Genomic DNA, 18,012 nt, shown 5'->3' with positions numbered 1-18,012 from the left:
CAACATTCACACTCACATTCACACACTAGGGCCAATTTAGTGTTCCATCCATCCATTTTCTACCGCTTGTCCCTTTCGGGGTTGCGGGGGGTGCTGGAGCTTATCTCAGCCGCATTCGGGCGGAAGGCAGGGTACACCCTGGACAAGTCGCCACCTTATCGCAGGGCCAACACAGATAGACAGACAACATTCACACTCACATTCACACACTAGGGCCAATTTAGTGTTGCCAATTATTATAATTGGTAAACAATGGATATATTATTTATTTATAAATGATATAAAGATATACACTATCGTTCAAAAGTTTGGGGTCACATTGAAATGTCCTTATTTTTGAAGGAAAAGCACTGTACTTTTCAATGAAGATAACTTTAAACTAGTCTTAACTTTAAGAAATACACTCTATATACATTGCTAATGTGTTAAATGACTATTCTAGCTGCAAATGTCTGGTTTTTGGTGCAATATCTACATAGGTGAATAGAGGCCCATTTCAAGCAACTATCACTCCAGTGTTCTAATGGTACAATGTGTTTGCTCATTGGCTCAGAAGGCTAATTGATGATTAGAAAACCCTTGTGCAATCATGTTCACATATCTGAAAACAGTTTAGCTCGTTACAGAAGCTACACAACTGACCTTCCTTTGAGCAGATTGAGTTTCTGGAGCATCACATTTGTGGGGTCAATTAAACACTCAAAATGGCCAGAAAAAGAGAACTTTCATCTGAAACTCGACAGTCTATTCTTTTTCTTAGAAATGAAGGCTATTCCACAAAATTGTTTGGGTGACCCCAAACTTTTGAGCGGTAGTGTACATACATACTTATTTACCATGAATTGATTAACGTGGACCCCGACTTTAACATGTTGAAAAACTTATTTGGGTGTTACCATTTAGTGGTCAATTGTACGGAATATGTACTGTACTGTGCAATCTACTAATAAAAGTTTCAATCAATCAATACTAATGTATAAATTATGAATTAATTATTGTATTAAAACAAATAAAATGTGTAATTATTATGGTTTATCATGCATAACTTATAGATTAATTAATGCATACTTTATACAATTATTATAATTTATTAATCATTTTGTTTTAAAACAAACTGCAACACTGTACACACATTGTAATTCACCATCATGCATTCTATTTGTGGCGCACTGTTCACCCTTGTGCATAAACACATTATAACGGGACTGTCTGTAAACGCAGCATGTCATTACAACTCTGTACAGCAGATGTCGTTGTGGTTTGTGCAGCCCTTGGAGGCATTTGTGATTAAGGGCTGTATAAATAAACTTTGATTGATGTACAGTAAATATATATTTTTCAGTGACGTGCAGTCAGGGGAGGCAGGTGAGGTGGGGCCTCATGTGCCATCATGGAAAGAAAAAAAATGTAAAAAGAAAAAAAATTCATTAAATTGTTATATGTATCCAGTGATTATACTATAAAGTTATTTTCCATTTAACTTCACCAGTTTTAGATTATTTTTATTCAAAATCGCTGAATTTTCACATTTGCCGTTCAAATACTGAGAAGAGACTTGCGGTGAGTCACCAGCCAGTTGAGGCACGTCACTGACTTGAGCCTCACCATGGATTGCGGCGTTGCGTAATGACTCGGCTAACTGCTGGCCTGCTGTGCAGTGAGACCGTATTGCTATATGAATTATATTATACATTTCCATAGTTTAGTTAGCTGAGGTATATAATGTACAGTGTATTTTGTCAACAACTGTATGTGTGTAAGTATTTCTTGTGCTGAGCAATCATAAAACAGCTGCGAAGACGCACTGGCTGAGGCTTGCAGTAATCCCGCCTCCTGGTGGATAATGCACCTGTTGAATCTATTTAAAAAAGTTATTTAATAAGAAGCCAAAAAGTGCAAAAACAATAATGTTCGTGTTTAAGGAGTTGTGAATGACTGCTGGGCCACAACATTAGGTACACCTGCAGACTGCTTTAGTTGATATAACACTCCCGTCACGGGAGTGTTATATCAACTAAAGCCCACACTTAAAGTTTCCACGTGCAAGATTGAATCTATTTAAAAAAGTTATTTAATAAGAAGCCAAAAAGTGCAAAAACAATAATGTTCGTGTTGGAGGAGTTGTGAATGACTGAAATATGAAATCCGTGCTGCAGTCTGCAGGTGTACCTAATGTTGTGGCCCAGCAGCGGCGCATGGACTTCATTTATAAGTAAAGGTAAGACCATAATAACGTTTTTTTTTTATTAAATGTGCTTTTTTGTGTGCTACAGTTTGTATGTGTAAAGTTAAAGTTAAAGGCCTACTGAAACCCACTACTACCGACCACGCAGTCTGATAGTTTATATATCAATGATGAAATCTTAACATTGCAACACATGCCAATACGGCCGGGTTAACCTATAAAGTGACATTTAAAACTTCCCGGGAAATATCCGGCTGAAACATCTCGGTATGATGACGTATGCGCGTGACGAAGTCCGAGTAACGGAAGTTATGGTACCCCGTAGAATCCTATACAAAAAGCTCTATTTTCATTTCATAATTCCACAGTATTCTGGACATCTTTTGCAATTTTTTTAATGAACAATGAAGGCTGCAAAGAAGACAGTTGTAGGTGGGATCAGTGTATTAGCAGCGGACTACAGCAACACAACCAGGAGGACTTTGTTGGAGCGCTAGCCGCGCTAGCCGCGCTAGCCGCGCTTGCCGCCGACCTCACCTTGACTTCCTACGTCTCCGGGCCGCCAAACGCATCGGGTGAAGTCCTTCGTCCTTTTGCCGATCGCTGGAACGCAGGTGAGCACGGGTGTTGATGAGCAAATGAGGGCTGGCTGGCGTAGGTGGAGAGCTAATGTTTTTAGCATAGCTCTGTGCAGTCCGGTTGCTAAGTTAGCTTCAATGGCGTCGTTAGCACAGCATTGTTAACCTTCGCCAGCCTGAAAAGCATTAACCGTGTATTTACATGTCCACGGTTTAATAGTATTGTTGATTTTCTATCTATCCTTCCAGTCAGGGGTTTATTTCTTTTGTTTCTATATGCAGTTAAAGCAAGATGCTATCACGTTAGCTCGTAGCTAAAGCATTTCGCCGATGTATTGTCGTGGAGATAAAAGGCACTGAATGTCCATTTCGCGTTCTCGACTCTCATTTTCAAGAGGATATAGTATCCGAGGTGGTTTAAAATACAAATCTGTGATCTACAATAGAAAAAGGAGAGTGTGGAATCCAATGAGCCAGCTTGTATCTAAGTTACAGTCAGAGCGAAAAAAGATACGTCCATCGCTGCCTCTCAAGTCATTCACTGTAACGTTCCTCATCTACGAATCTTTCATCCTTGCTCAAATTAATGGGGTAATCATCACTTTCTCGGTCCGAATCTCTCTCGCTCCATTGTAAACAACGGGGAATTGTGAGGAATCCTAGCTCCTGTGACGTCACGCTACTTCCGGTACAGGCAAGGCTTTTTTTTATCAGCGAGCAAAAGTTGCGAACTTTATCGTCGATTTTCTCTACTAAATCCTTTCAGCAAAAATATGGCAATATCGCGAAATGATCAAGTATGACACATAGAATGGATCTGCTATTCCCGTTTAAATAAAAAAAAATCATTTCAGTAGGCCTTTAAGTTAAAGTACCAATGATTGTCACACACACACTAGGTGTAATGAAATTTGTCCTCTGCATTTGACCCATCCCCTTGCTCACCCCCTGGGAGGTGAGGGGAGCAGTGGGCAGCAGCGGCGCCGCGCCCGGGAATCATTTTTGGTGATTTAACCCCCAATTCCAACACTTGATGCAGAGTGCCAAGCAGGGAAGAATGCTGGTATGAGCTTTTAAACATAACCCATTAACTGCTGCCAATCAAATGGTTAATAAGATACTTTTTAGGTTTCATATGTTTGTGAATCTGACTGTGATGAAGTCAGTGCCTCACCAGCCATGAACCTCATCGTACGTCACTGATATTTTTACCAAATGTACAATCCTTTTTATAGACAAAGCAACAATTTTGCACATTTCAACTCCTACATATTTGCAAAGTTTCCATCCTTGAACATTCCTGGTATTTTTGCACACCTTGCTGCAATTAGTGATCACTTCATCCATCCATCAATTTTCTACCGCTTGTCCCTTTTGGGGTCGCAGGGGGTGCTGGAGCCTATCTCAGCTGCATTCGGGCGGAAGGCAGGGTACACCCTGGACAAGTCGCCACCTCATCACATAGTGTTCACTTCATGATCTTTTTAATTATTTACTCATGTCAATAAAAAGTAACCAGATTACAATATAAGAACGGCCTACTCCAGTCCATGGAGTAGGCCATACATTCAACAATTGAGTTTTTGAAGCATCTATCCATCCGTCCATTTTTTACCACTTGTCCCTTTCGGGGCAGTGTTTTGGAATTGTTCCAGAGATGTCTTTTAAGTATTTATTTGAGATCTCAAATAACATCAGCAAGTATACGCTGCTTACAAAAGAAGGAAGAGAGAGCCAGAGCGAGACAAAGAAAAACTTCCAGATTTTCATATCTGGAAGACAGAGGAGGAGGGGTTGGGGCAAAGTGGCCCGTTTAGGGGGGTGAGGAAGGAGGATTTGAAAAATACGGACATACATCTGATTGTGAACAGGAATGTTTTGGTTAAACATTGAGAAAGGCAGTAATACAGCATCAATCACAAAAGAAACCCATTTTGAGAGTAACCTTTGACAAAAAAGACAAATACAATATACATGATGTGATCATTTGCATCACAACAGTTCTTGTCTCATGTTCTTGGGATGTGTGGGGGATAGGGTGTAAGAAGAACCAAACCGCTATCTCTGCAGGTCCAGAGGAATTTAGGAGGGGGCTATATAAGTGTCTTATCTTTAGACAAAAACAGATCATTGCAGCGAAGAGAAGCAAAACAACATAAATCACATGAGGACTGTTACTTAGACTGAAATTGTTGTTAGACACTGCGATGAGGTGGCAACTTGTCCAGGGTGTACCCCGCCTTCCGCCCGATTGTAGCTGAGATAGGCTCCAGCGCCCCCCGCGACCCCGAAGGTAATAAGCGGTAGAAAATGGATGGATGGATGGAAGAGGGTACTGAAATATTAATTTTACCACAACAGCAGTCAGGTGGCTATTTTGTAACTTAATAGATTGGTTGTAGACATCCTTCATTAGCACGTTGCCCTAATTCCTGAAACTGTTGTCACATGACTTGCCAAGTATTTTAGTGGACTAAGGTTAACTTTCTGATATTGTTTTTAAAAGTGCTTTAGTAATCAATACAGCCTAAAGGACTGAGCAAATCCCATCACATGTAATTGCATTATGTGACCTGCATGTACTTTGGTGACACGATTGTCCCTACATTGTGACCACAGGTCCAGATCACCCTGAGCACACACGACTGTGGAGGTTTGTCCCAGCGTGACATCACGTTGGCCACTTTCATCGACCAAGCCTCTCTGATGTGACAAGATGGAGCATCTCGACATTATTGATATCACAATAATGTGTCTCACGGATCATCAAAGATCACTTACTGGCGGTCTGGAGAAGGTCAAATGTACATTTGAAATGTTTGTTGATAACGGGTTTTTTAAAATTAGAAATCCACTATTTTTTAACGTCCTACAATATATATGTCAAAATAGTTGAGGTTTGAGTCATATTATCAGGGATCGCTTCAGTGTTGCCAGATGGGGATTACCATACCGTACGGACCTGATTTGACGTTAGTCTTACGGTAAAACATGACCACAGACTGTGTACAGGAGAAATGTCCAAAGTGGGGCTCAAGGGTCATTTTTGACCCGCAACTAGTTTTTTTATTGGCCCTAGACATGCTCTGAAAACTAAATGAATTAATTATTATTCAGGAATATTAGATATAACCATTTACTTTGTCATAAAAACTAAGATATATATAATTTCTCCACACAGTTTAAATTTAGCATGTACTGATTTAGTTTTAGCATATTTAATGTACAGATAGTATCAAAGTGGCCACCTGCATTCTGTCATACTATTTACCCCTGGTATATGGCATATCTTATAATGCCGTTTTACCCATAAGTAAAGTAACAGAACTGTTGGAAAACAACTGTCACCGGCAGAACAGCGCCATCATCTGACTGTAAAGTCATGTGAGAGGATGCACATCATCAGGTGCATTGTATGATGTGTCCTGTTTGTGTTTGCCAATAACCATGGATTGAAGTGGTTCAATTATCCTACCAATTTTGAAATCATTTATCGCACTGAGGCTGAAACTTACGGACAAATAATTATCGTATGTCCGGTAACGTTGGATTGTTTTGTCATCTGGTTATGTTGCGTAGATATTTCCACATTGATGGCTTAGAAAAATACCATCAATACCATTCTGTGTTGGGTTTTATTGCAAAATGTTGGTCATCAAATAAATAAATGTTTGAACTGAAACATGAGCCCAAAATCAGAGTGTATGTATTTTATTAAAAACAGAACACTATAGATTTCAATATGAGTAAACTTCCAAACCATAAATGTCAAATTGTTAAATTGGACTAGTTGACAGTATAGAAACCAAATTGGACCATGCACTCAGATGTCCATATAGACATTTCATAAAACTCTAATAAGCACATTTATGGACCTCAATGACGTTTGCTACACGTCTGAATCCCTGAGGATGTTAGGATAAAATAAAAGTAGCACAACAACAAACCTCTGAAGGCACAGAGGTGAACACTCTTTATTGCTACAATAACATTATCAAACTACAAATCTCCATTGTCGCCATTAGTCTTCTAGCCATTAGTCTTCTAATCAGGCACAAACTGCATAAACCCTGACTTGGAAGAACATTTATACATTCTGGATTAAAGAATAACTACTCAACATACAGTATAAGTAAGGACACACAAACAAGATAAGTGGCCCATATCAGCATCCTATAGGGGGCGCCGCGCAGCAAGGCTGAGGGGGTGAAATATTCTTATTTGTGGTCAGATCAGCTTCTCATTAGTCCTAATTGTTGTTAACCATTATTAGCAGATGACTTCATATTAATAAACAGGCATTGCACTAGGAGACAAATAATGCCATTAGTACAATTGAGTTGTCAATTAATAAACTTGAAAATTGCAGATCGCAAACTTTTCTCCCCCCTACATGAAAAGATAACATAAATGTCCTGACAGTGTTAAAGTTTCACAAGAGTCGACTTTCAGAGATAAAAGTTGCTATGTCGTGTTGGACAAGTAGAACGTGAGGTAGATTGAAAAAAGATAAATGATGGGTGGCTCCACACAGGAAGTCATTGATGTCAATCGCTTCAATGATTTTTAAATATGATTTAGTCTTACGGTTGTTTTAAGTGGGAAAAATAATTGATATATTATTGCTTTGGCTAACACTAGCTGTTTTTTAAAAAAGTGTTTTGTCTGACATGTGTGATTAAAAAAAACCTCCCATGTTTGTACAAGTCCTAACTAAAAATGGACCCCAAAGGCAGATTAATTGAAAAGTAATTACAGTAAGTGCTAAAAGAAGGACCTAAGTGTCCAGAATGAGAGTGGTTTAAACAAGAACATAACCATTGCAGTGCTTTTACATTAAAAAAAAAAAAAACAATGTTGGATTTCCAGAACCAGTCTTGAGCAGTTTGATCCGGTTCCAAGAGCACAGCACAGCAGCAAACTCTCAGTGGTCTGTTGTTGGTTTTTTTCAGCTGAGTCATCAGAGATTGTGAAACTGAAATGTTCCGACTTTTAAAAACAAAATGTAAGCTAAACTTGAAATGATTTTAACGACACACACATTTATAATATTATTTCAGTCAAAGACCAGAACCAGTCTTTGCCTCTGTGACGATCCAAATTGAGGTCTTGTGCTTTAAAAAACCTTTGCAGGTGTTTTCCACACGATGATGCAGGATAAGGCAACCACTGAGCTATGAACTCGGAGGTGAGCGAGCTTCCCAGGCTCTACTTTTGGTGGGCTTTGCCGTTACCATTCATGTGGTTTGTGTTTGATTTGGACACCTCTGTGCTGTAGAGACAGTCCAGGAAGCCTCGGGAGATCTCTGTTACCATGGATCTGTCTGGGATGGACTGGGCCATGCCATAGATCGCTCCCTGGAAGAATACAGTATCATGAGTCCCCTGATCATTTATTATATCAACAACTGGTCTTTTACAGTGTTGGTAGCTGAACACACACAATTTATCCACAGAGACAATAATAAGATATTCTACTTTCACGATACTTTAACCTGCGGGTAGAAAGCTGTCAAATGCAGCTTTTTGGCTAGTCAGCATTCTGAGGTAGTTATCAAATGACTGCACAAATTGGACACCATTATAACTAAGTGTCATGCTACTAATTAAATGAAACTATTTATTTAAATAAAAATAAATTAAAGTGAAATCAAGTCTTGTCAACACCCAAAGAGTAAATTAGCGAATGATGTAACACAGTGGTCCCCAACCTTTTTGTAGCTGGGGACCGGTCAACGCTTGAAAATTTGTCCCACGGACCAGGGGGGGGGGTTTTTGTTTTTTTTTTGTTTTTTCATAAAGAAATACAATCATGTGTGCTTACGGACTGTATCCCTGCAGACTGTATTGATCTATAATGTATATATTGTTTTTTTTATGTTGATTTAATTTTTTTTTTTTAAATCTTTTATTTTTTTTTTTTATTATTAAATTTCTTGCGCGGCCCGGTACCAATCGGTCCGCGGTCCGGTACCCGGCCCGGTGGTTGGGGACCACTGGTGTAACACATTTGATACACAGTACAGTACATTGGTGCCTCAGTTTGTTTGTAATCTGTTCCAAAAGTTCAGACAAAGTCCGAAAGAAATTTCCCCATAAGAAATTACGCATTATCCGTTCCAGACACCCAAAAACACACTTTAAAGAGATTATAGTTTTACATACGGTAAACAATGCAAAATACATGTAAAAAAAAATATTAACATCACTTTTACTTCATTGAAGACTTTTTTGATGCCAACTCAGTACTTTGCAACAATTTATTTCTTGAAATCAAGAATGTTTGGTCCCATGGTAGTTATTTTGCAGTTATAGTCAATAAAAAGGCATGGAGACATATGTGGCAAGTGTTAGTTAGCAAAGACCCACCACAATTTCTGGACTCTAAGCCGCTACATTTTCCATATGCTTTGCGTTTTAGAATGCTGTTGCTAATTTATGGAATTTTCCAGGGTTCACAAGTTTCACATGGCGCCAATAAATTAAATATACTCTTAAATCACGTAGCTTGCTCTTACGGCGTCTTGTTTGATTTATAGCTCTTCCGTGGGGAGTGGCGCCAGACGTGTAATTATCTTCCAAAACACTAAGGGGCACTGTGTCCGTAAGGAGCAAATGCAGCTGTTGTCGACTCGATATTTACCTTCTTGTAAAGAGTGATGACAACCACAACATTGACATCTTTGTCGACACTGGAACTAATAGTTCAGAATAATCAGTTTAATTTTAATGGACGTTTTACCTAAAAACTAGAGGAAAACAGGTTTGTAAAGATGGACTGTGCAACTCCTGAATGGGTCACGGAAGAAGACGCTTTTATTATTTGCTGTGCTATTCAGCCCTTACGGACACAGGACAAGAGAGGGGTATGTAGCAGTAATTGAAAATAAACAAAACTGTTAAATAACTATTGTAATGACATGCTGGTGGTAATGTGTATGATCATGTGTTATTGATGTTTGGCAATTAAAGTTAAAAAGAGTGTCGTACTTTGTGACTTCTTCTGGATGCAACAACAACACAATAAGCTAAAAAACGACACATTCAGTAATTATATTTTAGAGGGCACCGAGAAATAAAGTACAAAATATCCGTTTTAATGCAAATTTTAAAAGTTGTGTATTTTTTAATAATACCATATCTTTCTAAAAAAAACAACGGCAAAAATGTAAGAAAAGCAAAAAATCAGAATGTAATGAGAAGAAACTGAACATTTTAAACAAATAATAATAATAATAAACTTAAGTCACCTATAACACATAGTTTAGTGTTTAAATATATATAATATCTGTTTTTAGCATTAAAAAAAAACAATGCCCAATACTTGACTTTTCAATATGCGGCCCTTGGTGGAAAAAAATTAAGACACCTCTGATCTAAAATATTAGAAGCTTTCAAAATAAAAAATGAAATATACTTAAAATATAAACAAAAATAAACTTGTTTAATAAGAAAAAATAAAATATTACCAAATAATGAATTAGAAAAATATTAGAAGCTCTCAAACAGAACAAAAAGATATACTTTAAATAAAAACAAAGTTTACTTAATTAGGGAAATAAAATGATACAAACTTATGAATTACAAACATTAGCAGCTCTCAAACAAAAAATAAAACATACTTAAAATATAAACAAAGTTTAGTTAGTTGGTTAATTAAAAAGTAAAATAATACTAACTTATGAATGAATTAGAAAAATTACAACAAACCTTAATAAACACTGTTAAATCTGTAACTGAACATTTTTGTACAGGCATAATTTTTGACACAGGAGGTTATGCAGTTACACAATTGTATCATTATTTGTATTTTAGTCTTACATTGGAAAAAAACAACAGTAAAATGCTACGGGAACTGCTAAGTTTATTACACGTGATGTTTTGTCCATTAAACAACCGACACAGTTTAAAAATACTGGGGCAAACTATTGACGGACATTTTCATCAAAAACCGATATAAACCCCTATAATTGTTTTGATAAGCTGTAAGTGTAAGACATTCCATCTCACCATTCCTGTGGTTTTCTCTTTAGGGTTCTTCATGATGATGGCCACCTGCTCTCTGACATCGCTAATAAAGCGTTCCACAACACCGGGCTGGGTGTGTAGAAGTGTGCAACAAATGTGGATGCTGTGAAGAGATTGTGACATTGTCACACTGATACACTTGTGTTATTGTGCGACAATTGATCGGGGTGCTACTACTGACCTGGATGGGTACTGCAGCGTGTTCAGATTCCAGCCCTTTGACGTCAGCGCGTTAGACAGACGGAAAATATCGAAAACATCCGAAAATACCTTTCATCTTTCTGACCCTGTCAATAAAGAAACAGACGTGTTAAATGTTGCATGTGGTTAAAGCATTAAGCAAAGACTTGGCATAGCGTACTCTGTTTTGATTTTGCGTGCCACGCTGATGATCTTCCGAGTGGCGTCCACGTAGCCGTTCTCTCCCATGTGCATCATGGTGGCCCAGCAGGCTGCGACGATTCCTCCGGGCCTGGAGCCAGCTATCGAGGGCGAGGCATAGACTCCCCCCTTGCCAGTCTGGAGCCACAAAGTACTGATAGTGACGGTACTTTGTATCACTGTAAAGGATCACTGAGGAGCCTTTGGGGGCGTAGCCGTACTGCAGACCAGTGGCGTGCAGTCACTAGAGGCAGGGGAGGCCTCACCTGCCATCATGGAAAGAAAAAAAAAAGTAAAAAGAAAAAAATAATAATTAAATTGTTATATGTATCCAGTGATTATACTAAAGTTATTTTCCATTTAACTTTACCAGTTTTAGATTATTTTTATTTTTATTTTCACATTTGCCGTTCAAATACTTAGAAGAGACGGTGCGGTGATCAGCAGCCAGTTGAGGCACGTCACTGCGTTGTGCCTCAACATGGATTGTGCGCAATGACTCGGCTAACTGCTGGCCTGCTGTGCAGTGAGACTGTATTGCTATATGAATTATATTATACATGTCCATAGTTTAGTTAGCTGAGATATATAATGTACAGTGTATTTTGTCAACAACTGTATGTGTGTAACGTATTTTTAGTGCTGAGCATTCATAAAACTGCAGCGAAGACACACTGTGTGAAGCTCGTCTCATAACCCCGCCTCCTGGTGCCAAGCACCTCCGCCGCAGAATGCACCGCCCGACGGGAGCGCCACACCAACCAAAGCCCACACCCAAACCCTCCACGTGCAAGACCGGATCCACCCAAAAAAAGTCACTTAACAAGAAGCCAAAAAGTGCAAAAACAACAATGCTCGCGCTGCAGGAGTTCGTACGACCGCAGGGACACAACATTAGGTACACCTGCACTGCAGGTTCATATGTTTGTAAATCTGACTGTGATGATGCAGTCGTGCCTCACCGGACATTAACCTCACCGCACGCCACTGCTGCAGACACATACAAAGACAATCTGCATGAATTCGGAAATCGTTCATGGAAAAATTTAACATTACTCTTATTCTGAAGAGTTACACAGGAAATCCCATAAAGCGCCAACATACTGTACACACAATAATTACAACTTGTTCTTAGTATTTGTACATTTTATGAAGCAAAGAACCGCGAGTAATTAAGATGCCCATTCCAATAAATCCTGGTTTATGCTGCCTCGAGGCACCCTCGGACTATTGCTGGGATGTTACTGACGTCACGGCCGGCTCACATCCCGCCCAATTAATACGCCTGATGTTCAAGCTAGCCTTGTTTTCAATGGGTTCTACGTGCCATTTAGCCTTTCTCTGAGAAAAAATGGCCCGTACTTGTTATTTTCGGCTGTACGAATTGTTCAAATCACGAAAAGGATAAACGTTTCTTCAGAGTTCCTCGAGAGGTAATTAAAAAGGGAGGAAGAGTACAAGATTTTACAAAACAATGAGAAAAGCAGCACACACTCCAGTCCAACAATTCATGAGTTTGAAGTGATCACTTTGTTGAAGGTTTGTTTGATATATATACTTTTAACGTTTATTATTTCCTATGTAAGTATTGTCTTGATTTTATTTTATCTTATTTGCGGCGAGTCTAAAAAAAAAAAAAGAGCTAAAAGAGTTAAGCTTTTACCAAAGACAACAATCATAAATGAAGCTGTCAGCACATACACAATGTTGACATCTTTTGTTATCTTTTGATAAAGACGGAGTAAAAAACACGCTACTCGTAAATGGCGCGTGCAACAGCAACAAACATGGCCGAAATGCAACCTTATCCAAGCAAAAACAATGTATATTTATCCGGGAGAGTCTTGATACCAATTTACTTGTCCCAGCCACAAAAAGAAGTTGTAGACCTCCATGCTTTAATTTCCATGTTTCTATTTGTTTTGTCTTGTCAAATATGGCATCTGGAGCACAATCGTTTGATATGTCTGGGAACGCGACAGACGTATATTCCTTGATATCACTCGACAAATCTGTTTTTGATAAAAGTATAGGGTTCTAATTCACTGCTTTTTGCAAGAAGATTTAAGCCTATTTTGTACTCAGATAGTTTGGGAGCTGCTTGCTGTACAACAGCAATCTTAGCTTCGCTGACCACCACTGGTTTTCACTTCCGGGAAGAAGTCACATGTCGGAATAGAAACAATACGCTGGTTCGCTCCTGCCCCTCCAAACCCTTCCTGCTAACTTGACAGTGATGTTCACCTCCAATTTTGGATCAAAATTTACTGTACAACAAAAGTGTTGTAACGACTATGTTGGTTTCCCGATGGACTGCACTCCCACATTAACTATTAATTTAACAAGTCATTAATTATACCCACTTGACATCCATTGCAGCCGATCACCCCGGAAAGGGGGGTCCCTACATCTGTGGTACCTTTTCAAAGCTTCTTCTTTTTCCCTAGCTGGGGTCTTTTGAGTTTTTCCTTGCCCAGATGTGGGTTTAAATCAGGGGATGTCGTTGTGAGTTTGTGAAGCTCTTTGAGACACTTGTCATTAGGTGTATAAATACATTTTGATTGATTTATTGTAATTAGGAAATTATTTCAGATAAAAAAATCCTCCCAGTCTCTCTTTGATTGCCATTGTTTCGCTAACAAGCTAAATCATAGAATCACAACTGGTGATCAACAGAACTGATGGAATCAGAGTGACAGTCTAGCTTTTAACCTGATTGTCAGGTTAGCACTACAACTGAGCTTCTGTTTGCTGTGCTGTCACATTCATCTCCCTGTAAAACACGCACAAAATGGCTGCGCCACGAGAATAGGTGCATTATACGTTCGTACACTGACAAAACATTCGTACACCAAAGCATATTTTTATCCGGTCTGGGGTTCATAAATTGAAAAGTTTGTACAATGAGGGGTTCATCAATTAGGGTTACACTATATAAAACATTTGAACAAAAAAAAAAAATGCGGGGACGTGAATGCTGTAACAAAAATATGTGGGGATCAATGTACCAATGTAATCCTTTTCATGAAAGAGTCTTTAGAACAAAAATCTGCAAATTTGCAGGGTCGCGTATGCTGAATATGCAGAGATTTCCTGCAAATATATCCAAATAGACATGCAAAAAAACTGCAGACGGGAGGTTCCCTCTCACAACTAAACTTACTGCATGGTGAGGAAAATGCAACATCTTTTGGCAGAGCCAAAATTAATTAATTAAATTAGGTTTAAAGATGCGTTAAGGAAAAAAGGTGCAACCTCTCCCTAACCTTGTGTGTGTCTGCAGATATGCTGGTGACACCTTTTACCCTGAAGTCGAAAGGTGCAAGGGTTTAGCCAGCCTTGGCCATGAAGACGATCAGAAAACCACCCAGACAAGCATCCACATGCATTGGGAGGTTGTAGCGTACAGCAAGCTGAAAAACACAGTGGGAGAGAGTAAGACAGGAAGTTCCATACTTCCAAGAGAAAAATATTGGTGAAATATATTCCTGACCTTTGCTACTTCATCAATGGGGTCCATGGTCCCGTGTGGAAACTGGGGGGCAGAGCACACAAGCATGGCTGTGTTCTTGTTGATGGCTCTCTTCATAGCCTTGTAGACGAGAAACAGGAGAAAAGCAAAAATGACAACTCACGTCAAAAATGTAATGTGAGAGGGTAGTATATTGTTGTAATCAATATGAGGATGTATCCTGTAACTATACTGCATCCTGAATAATGTGGTTATTATGTATTTTCAAAAATAACAAGGTAGCTCATGTAATTAGTCACAAAACATTGCATTAATCACGTATATACTCCGATCACTATGTAAAGCGCTTTGAATCACTAGAGAAAAGTACTACATAAATGTGATTCATCCATCCCATCCATTTTCTACCGCTTATTCCCTACGGGGTCGCGGGGGGCGCTGGAGCCTATCTCAGCTACAATCGGGCGGAAGGCGGGGTACACCCTGGACAAGTCGCCACCTCATCACAGGGCCAACACAGATAGACAGACAACATTCACACTCACATTCACACACTAGGGCCAATTTAGTGTTGCCAATCAACCTATCCCCAGGTGCATGTCTTTTGGAAGTGGGAGGAAGCCGGAGTACCCGGAGGGAACCCACGCAGAAAGATCCCGAGCCCTGGATTGAACCCAGGACTCCTCAGGACCTTCGTATTGTGAGGCAGACGCACTAACCCCTCTTCCACCGTGCTGCCCTAAATGTAATTCACTTCACAGATTAATCACAATTTATTTTGACCGCATATTTCCTTTGTATATCATTATTTATGGTTATCTGAAGACCGAGCAGGTTGTTATACGATTAGTGATCATACATACATACCAGTGGCGTGCGGTGAGGTTCATGTCAGGTGAGGCACTGACTTCATCACAGTCAGATTTACAAACATATGAACCCTAAAGAGTATCTTATTCACCATTTGATTGGCAGCAGTTAACGGGTTATGTTTAAAAGCTCATACCAGCATTCTTCCCTGCTTGGCACTCAGCATCAAGGGTTGGAATTGGGGGTTAAATCACCAAAAATGTATCCCGGGCGCGGTGCCGCTGCTGCCCACTGCTCCCCTCACCTCCCAGGGGGTGATTAAGAGGATGGGTCAAAAGCAGAGGACAAATTTCACCACACCTAGTGTGTGTGTGACAATCATTGGTACTTTAACTTTACACTTACAAACTGTAGCACACAAAAAAGCACATTTAATAAAAAAAAACGTTATTATGGTCTTACCTTTACTTATAAGTGCGGGAGCAGTGGTGTTCGTGTTGGAAGAGTCGTGAATGAATGAAATATGAAATCCGCGCAGCAGTCTGCAAGTGTACCTAATGTTGTGTCCCTGTTCACGGCTCCTCCGGCGCGCCGCGCGAGCATTGTTGTTTTTGCACTTTTTGGCTTCTTGTTAAGTGACTTTTTTTGGGTGGATTCGGTCTTGCACGTGGAGGGTTTGGGTGTGGGCTTTGGTTGGTGTGGCGCTCCCGTCGGGCGATGCATTCTGCGGCGGAGGTGCTTAGCACCAGGAGGCGGGGTTATGAGACAAGCCTCCAGTTTTATGATCGCTCAGCACAAGAAATACGTTACACACATACCGTTGTTGACTAAATACACTGTACATTATATACCTCAGCTAACTAAACTATGGAAATGTATAATATAATTCATATAGCAATACGGTCTCACTGCACAGCAGGCCGGCAGTTAGCCGAGTCATTGCGCACAATCCATGTTGAGGCACAACGCAGTTACGTGCCTCAACTGGCTGCTGATCACCGCACCGTCTCTTCTCAGTATTTGAACGGCAAATGTGAAAATAAAAATAAAAATAATCTAAAACTGGTGAAGTTAAATGGAAAATAACTTTAGTATAATCACTGGATACATATAACAATTTAATTATTTTGTTTTCTTTTTACTTTTTTTTTTCTTTCCATGATGGCAGGTGAGGCCGTGCCTCCCCTGCCTCTAGTGACTGCACGCCACTGATACATACATACATATACAGTACAGGCCAAAAGTTTGGACACACCTTCTCATTCAATGCGTTTTCTATGTAGATTGTCACTGAAGGCATCAAAACTACGAATGAACACATGTGGAGTTATGTACTTAACAAAAAAAGGTGAAATAACTGAAAACATGTTTTATATTCTAGTTTCTTCAAAATAGCCACCCTTTGCTCTGATTACTGCTTTGCACACTCTTGGCATTCTCTCGATGAGCTTCAAGCACACCTGTGAAGTGAAAACCATTTCAGGTGACTACCTATCGTATTTTGATCATTTTAATCAAAGCTGGGGCTGATTTCTTCAGCGCATCTTGTTCTGTTTACATTGCAGCACACATCCGACTTTTGGCAACAAATCTGTATTCCTACTTCAGGAAACAAACGCATATGTGTGTTCTAATGACAAAGGAAGATTCACAACCATATATTTTTCAAGCTGAATATACAGAGGATGAACTACTGGCTGTAGAAGCGAGCACGAAAGAAGGGTGAGACGCTGAAACAGACGGAAGCCGAGAGAGCGCGGTGGAAGTGACTTTGACGCTATAAATGTGGAACTTGGAGCCATGCCATTTGTGCTTACCCAAATAAACCAGAAAAAACATCCCCGGCCAGCTGGACCAAACGCACAACTGTCCATCAAGTGAGTCACACTTTAAAGGCCTACTGAAACCCACTACTACCGACCACGCAGTCTGATAGTTTATATATCAATGATGAAATCTTAACATTGCAACACATGCCAATACGGCCGGGTTAACTTATAAAGTGCAATTTTAAATTTCCCGCTAAACTTCCGGTTGAAAACGTCTTTGTATGATGACGTATGCGAGTGACGTCACTAGATAAACGGAAGTATTGGTACACCATTGAATCCAATACAAAAAGCTCTGTTTTCTTTTCAAAATTCCACAGTATTCTGGACATCTGTGTTGGTGAATCTTTTGCAATTTGTTTAATGAACAATGAAGACTGCAAGGAAGAAAGTTGTAGGTGGGATCGGTGTATTAGCGGCTGGCTGTAGCAACACAACCAGGAGGACTTACTTGGATAGCAGACGCGCTAGCCGCCGCTTGCCGCCGCTAGCCGCCGCTAGCCGCCGCTAGCCGCCGCTAGCCCCCGCTAGTCGCCGCTAGCCGCCAACCGCACGGATGATCGGGTGAAGTCCTTCGTCCTTCCGTCGATCGCTGGAACGCAGGTGAGCACGGGTGTTGATGAGCAGATGAGGGCTGGCTGGCGTAGGTGGAGCACTAATGTTTTTATCATAGCTCTGTGAGGTCCAGTTGCTAAGTTAGCTTCAATGGCGTCGTTGGCAACAGCATTG

The 18,012-nt window shown here is 39.9% G+C and overlaps 1 protein-coding gene and 1 pseudogene across 1 annotated transcript in view; one reads left to right on the top strand and one right to left on the bottom strand.

Moving 5' to 3' along the window:
* The window catches only part of pcbd1 (pterin-4 alpha-carbinolamine dehydratase/dimerization cofactor of hepatocyte nuclear factor 1 alpha), a 163,544-nt gene that overhangs the window by 1,215 nt on the left and 144,317 nt on the right, over positions 1–18,012 (top strand). The gene's annotated exons all lie outside the window — the stretch shown is intronic.
* The window catches only part of LOC133657820 (sphingosine-1-phosphate lyase 1-like), a 29,167-nt pseudogene continuing 17,620 nt past the window's right edge, over positions 6,466–18,012 (bottom strand).

This window comes from Entelurus aequoreus, linkage group LG09 (assembly GCF_033978785.1).
Source record: "Entelurus aequoreus isolate RoL-2023_Sb linkage group LG09, RoL_Eaeq_v1.1, whole genome shotgun sequence".
NCBI lineage: Eukaryota > Metazoa > Chordata > Actinopteri > Syngnathiformes > Syngnathidae > Entelurus > Entelurus aequoreus.
Note: the sequence above shows the minus strand (reverse complement) of the source record. Positions and strands in the feature narration are given on the sequence as shown.